This window comes from Zea mays, chromosome 7 (genome assembly GCF_902167145.1).
Source record: "Zea mays cultivar B73 chromosome 7, Zm-B73-REFERENCE-NAM-5.0, whole genome shotgun sequence".
Lineage (NCBI taxonomy): Eukaryota > Viridiplantae > Streptophyta > Magnoliopsida > Poales > Poaceae > Zea > Zea mays.
Window position 1 is genome coordinate 95414576 of NC_050102.1, and position 5448 is coordinate 95420023.

Below are 5448 nucleotides of genomic sequence, written 5' to 3' on the forward strand. Positions count from 1 at the left end.
AAAGAATGGGAAGAGAGAGAACAAGAAGGTTTACAAGAAGGCCAAGAGCGAGGCACACCTTGGAAAAGAATGGGATTTGGATTGTTCTTCGTCCGACTCCGACGACGAAGTACTCGCCGCCATGGCTTTCAACAAATCGTCTCTCTTCCCCAACGAGCATCACACCTGCCTCATGGCAAAGGAAAAGAAGGTAAGCACTCGAAATACTATTACATATGCTTCTTCAAGTGATGAAGAATCTAGTGATGATGAAGTAGACTATGCAAGTTTATTCAAAGGTTTAGATAGAACTAAAATTGATAAGATCAATGAATTAATTGATGCTTTGAATGAGAAGAATAAACTTTTAGAAAAGCAAGAAGATCTTTTATATGAAGAGCATGATAAATTTGTAAGTGTGCAAAAGTCTCTTGCTTTAGAAGTTAAAAGGAATGAAATGCTTTGTTTTGAATTATCTAATTGTCATGAGACTGTGGCTAGCTTAAGAAGTATTAATGATGACTTAAATGCTATGTTAGAAGTAGCTAATAAATCTAGCTCATGTATTGAACATGTAGTAATTTGTAATAGGTGTAAGGACTTTAATGTTGATGCATGTGTTGAGCACCTTACTTATATTGCAAAATTAAATGGTGAAGTGGCTAATCTTAATGCCCAACTTAAGACTAGCAAAAATGACTTTGATAAACTAAAATTTGCAAGGGATGCCTACACTATTGGTAGACACCCCTCTATTAAGGATGGGCTTGGATTTCGAAGGGAAGCTAAGAACTTAACAAGTCATAAGGCTCCCATCTCCGCCAAGGAGGAAGGGAAGGCCCCTATGGCAAATAGTGGTCAAAAGAATCATGCATTTATTTATGATAGAAAATTTTCTAAAAATGCTTATAATAATAGGAGTTGTAATGCTTATGATTCGCATGCCATGATTGCTTCAAGTTCTTCCTTTGTGCAAGGTAGAAATATGCCTAGGAAAAATGTTGTTCATCATATGCCTAGGAGAAATGTTGTTAATGTGCCTAGAAAAATGCATAATGAAAATGCTACTGTTATTCATGCCTGCAACACTGATTTTGTACTCACATGCAAAAATAAGAAAGTGGTTGCTAGGAAATTAGGGGCAAAATGCAAGGGAGACAAAACTTGCATTTGGGTCCCTAAGGCTATTGTTACTAACCTTGTAGGACCCAACAAGAGTTGGGTACCTAAAACCCAAGCCTAATTTGCCTTGCAGGTTTATGCATCCGGGGGCTCAAGCTGGATTATCGACAGCGGATGCACAAACCACATGATGGGGGAGAAGAAGATGTTCACCTCCTACGTCAAGAACAAAGATTCCCAAGATTCAATCATATTCGGTGACGGGAATCAAGGCAAGGTTAATGGACTAGGAAAGATAGCTATTTCATCCGAGCATTCCATATCTAATGTTTTTCTAGTAGAATCGCTCGGGTATAACTTGTTGTCCATTAGTCAATTATGTAATATGGGTTACAATTGCTTATTTACAAATGTAGATGTGTCTGTCTTTAGAAGGAGTGACGGTTCATTAGCTTTTAAGAGTGTACTAGACGACAAACTCTATTTAGTTGATTTTTCGAAGGAGGAGGCCGATCTAGATGCATGCTTAATCGCTAAGACTAGCATGGGCTGGCTGTGGCATCACCGTCTAGCACATGTGGGAATGAAGAACATGTGTTAGGTCTAACAAATGTACCTTTCGAAAAAGATAGACCTTTTGTAGCTTGTCAAGCAGGTAAAGAAGTGGGAAGTGCTCATCACAACAAGAATGTGATGACCGCATCAAGACCTCTGGAGCTACTTCATATGGATCTCTTTGGACCCGTCGCCTACCTCAGCATCGGGGGAAGTAAGTATGGTCTTGTTATAGTTGATGATTTTTCCCGCTTCACTTGGGTATTCTTTTTGCAGGATAAATCAGAAACCCAAGGGATCCTCAAGCGCTTTCTAAGACGAGCTCAAAACGAGTTTGAGCTCAAGGTGAAAAAGATAAGAAGCGACAACGGGTCCGAGTTCAAGAACCTTCAAGTGGAGGAGTACCTTGGGGAGGAAGGAATCAAGCACGAGTTCCCCGCTCCCTACACACCACAACAAAATGGTGTGGTAGAGAGGAAGAACAGGACGCTCATCGACATGGCGAGGATGATGCTTGGAGAATTCAAGACGCCCGAGCGGTTTTGGTCAGAAGCCGTGAACACGGCTTGCCATGCCATAAACCGAGTCTACCTTCATCGCCTCCTCAAGAAGACGTCGTACGAACTCCTAACAGGTAACAAACCCAACGTTTCATATTTTCGTGTATTTGGGAGTAAATGCTACATTCTAGTGAAGAAAGGTAGGAATTCCAAATTTGCTCCCAAAGCTGTAGAAGGGTTTTTGTTAGGTTATGACTCAAATACAAAGGCATATAGAGTCTTCAACAAATCATCGGGTTTGGTTGAAGTCTCTAGCGACGTTGTATTTGATGAGACTAATGGCTCTCCAAGAGAGCAAGTTGATCTTGATGATATAGATGAAGAAGTTGTTCCAACGGCCGCAATACGCACCATGGCGATTGGAGATGTGCGACCACAGGAACAAAAGGAGCAAGATCAACCTTCTTCCTCAACAATGGTGCATTCCCCAACTAAAGATGATGAACAAGTTCATCAAGAAGAGGCGTGTGATCAAGGGGAAGCACAAGATGATCATGTTATGGAGGAAGAAACACCACAGGCTCCTCCAACTCAAGTCCGAGCGACGATTCAAAGGAATCATCCCGTCGACCAGATATTGGGAGATATAAGCAAGGGAGTAACTACTCGCTCTAGATTAGCTAATTTTTGTGAGCATTACTCTTTTGTCTCTTCTATTGAGCCTTTCAGGGTAGAAGAGGCCTTGCTAGATCCGGACTGGGTGTTGGCCATGCAGGAAGAGCTCAATAACTTTAAGAGAAATGATGTTTGGACACTGGTGCTACGTCCCAAGCAAAACGTTGTGGGAACCAAGTGGGTGTTCTGCAACAAACAGGACGAGCACGGGGTGATGACAAGGAACAAGGCTAGACTTGTGGCAAAAGGTTATGCCCAAGTCGCAGGTTTGGACATTGAGGAGACTTTTGCTCCTGTGGCTAGGCTAGAGTATATTCACATTTTGTTAGCCTATGCCGCTCACCATTCCTTCAGGTTGTTCCAAATGGATGTGAAGAGCGCTTTCCTCAACGGGCCAATCAAGGAGGAGGTGTACGTAGAGCAACCCCCTGGCTTTGAGGATGAACGGTACCCCGACCACGTGTGTAAGCTCTCTAAGGCGCTCTATGGACTTAAGCAAGCCCCAAGAGCATGGTATGAATGCCTTAGAGACTTTCTAATTGCTAATGCTTTCAAGGTTGGGAAAGCCGATCCAACTTTATTCACTAAGACTTGTGATGGTGACTTATTTGTGTGCCAAATTTATGTCGATGACATAATATTTGGTTCTACTAACCAAAAGTCTTGTGAAGAGTTTAGCAAGGTGATGACTAAAAAATTTGAGATGTCGATGATGGACAAGTTGAACTACTTCCTTGGGTTCCAAGTGAAGCAACTCAAGGACGGCACCTTCATCTCCCAAACAAAGTACACGCAAGACTTGATCAAGCGGTTTGGGATGAAGGACGCCAAGCCCGCAAAGACTGCAATGGGAACTGACGGACATGTCGACCTCAACAAAGGAGGTAACACTACTAGAAAACCCCCCTTGTAGCTATGCTTTTTTGGACAATAGGCACGCTTTAATTCGTCTCTATATGAATGTACGCACGCTTTCCAAAAACGTATTAGAAGCGTCTTCGTATGGACCGTATCAGACTTTGTAGAAACGATTATTGTAAGCGTATATATTAGATGAATAGATGTTTCATAGACACGTTAGATGCATGTTTAGACACATTGATACTCTTTTATAGATGCGCATATAACATGTGTCTATTATTGTTGTTACGTCATATAGTAACGTTTCATTATGTGTGAAAAAATATAGATACGATATTATAGATACATTCATAATTCATGTGTATTACTATAGTCACGTTTTATAGTGACGCTTTATTGCGCATTAAGGAGTATAGAGACGATATAGTAGGTGACACGAATGATGGCATGGCAGGTGATGTGGATAGGTGACATGGCAGGTGATGTGGAAAAATGACGTGGCAGGTGATGTGGAAAGGTGACGTGTCAGCTGAACTGGCGAGTGACACATTTTATAGTAATGCCAAAATGCGTGTTAACAAAAGTAGAAACAATAATATAGCCACGTTTGTATTGTGTGCCTACACATATCAATACGTTATATAGTAACGTCAAAGTGTGTATTAAGACCTGTAGAAACGATTTTGTACATACATCTATATTTGTTTGTAATAATATAGACACGTTATACTGTAACACTTTATTACGTGCCAAAAAAAGATGTTTTCATTTATATATTTATATATATAAATGTGCATCGAGATGAATGTTAAAAAAATCAAATTATAAACCCTCAATAATATTGCTTTTGGCCTTGGCAAAATATCAAGAAGCTAACTAACTCGATAGCAAACATGTTCAGTAACTGCCAATTGTGTTCACAAAGAAGCAAAGCCAAAGTGGCAATATCATACAAATATCACTTAAAAATTTTAGTAACTACTAGAATCTAACTGATTCACTTTGCAATTATACTAGGCTTCCCATCTAGCTTTGTCCACGCCATCTAGCTTTGTCCACGTGCTGGAGGTACCAACTTGTTGCGGGTACAAGATGAGCTTCTAGCTTGCTTCACCTATGAAGCATGTGTTAGATCAATAACTCAATTTGAAGTTGTTATGGGGACACATGTACTATTTCAAATAAAAAAAACTTACATGTGTAATTGGCCAAGGAATAACATAGCCAATAGCATCAATTAGTGTACGAATCTGATTAGATGGTCTAGGTACCTCCTCATTTGTAATATTGCCAAGTTCAATATTTTCAAGGCCTTCAACAAGAACCCCACAATATTCTGGTCCAAGATTTGCTCCTAATATTTCTCTTTGGCTATCTGTAGTCACTAACTTCCCTTTGGCCACAACTCTGCCTTTGTTTATCAGTGTAATAAGGTACACTTGCTTTTGTCTTTACAAATTACAAAACATGAACATATGATCTTTTGGTAAAACAACGTCATAATTAGAAAGAAATAAGGCAAATAAAACCACATACTGATTCTGAAATGCCCATGCTGGCAGCTTGAACCCTTCGAGTTCTCTATAATAAACATCAAATCATAGCATCACTTAATCAAATTATGCTTTATATTTTAGTTGAAACAATAATACAATTAGCTTAGACATACCATATTGTGCAATATAGGATCACTTGGCAAATCTGTGACTACATTGCCATCAAGTTGTGCCTCCTATAGGCATAGTTTCACTCAATT

General features: G+C 39.9%; 1 long non-coding RNA gene across 1 annotated transcript; it reads right to left on the reverse strand.

Moving 5' to 3' along the window:
* Positions 1-4514: 4514 nt before the first annotated feature.
* On the reverse strand, positions 4515-5141 carry LOC103632586 (uncharacterized). The gene is made up of 2 exons (XR_556046.3): positions 4889-5141; positions 4515-4806 (listed from the first exon to the last, which is right to left on the reverse strand). It is a non-coding gene; the product is annotated as an uncharacterized lncRNA (long non-coding RNA).
* Positions 5142-5448: the final 307 nt, after the last annotated feature.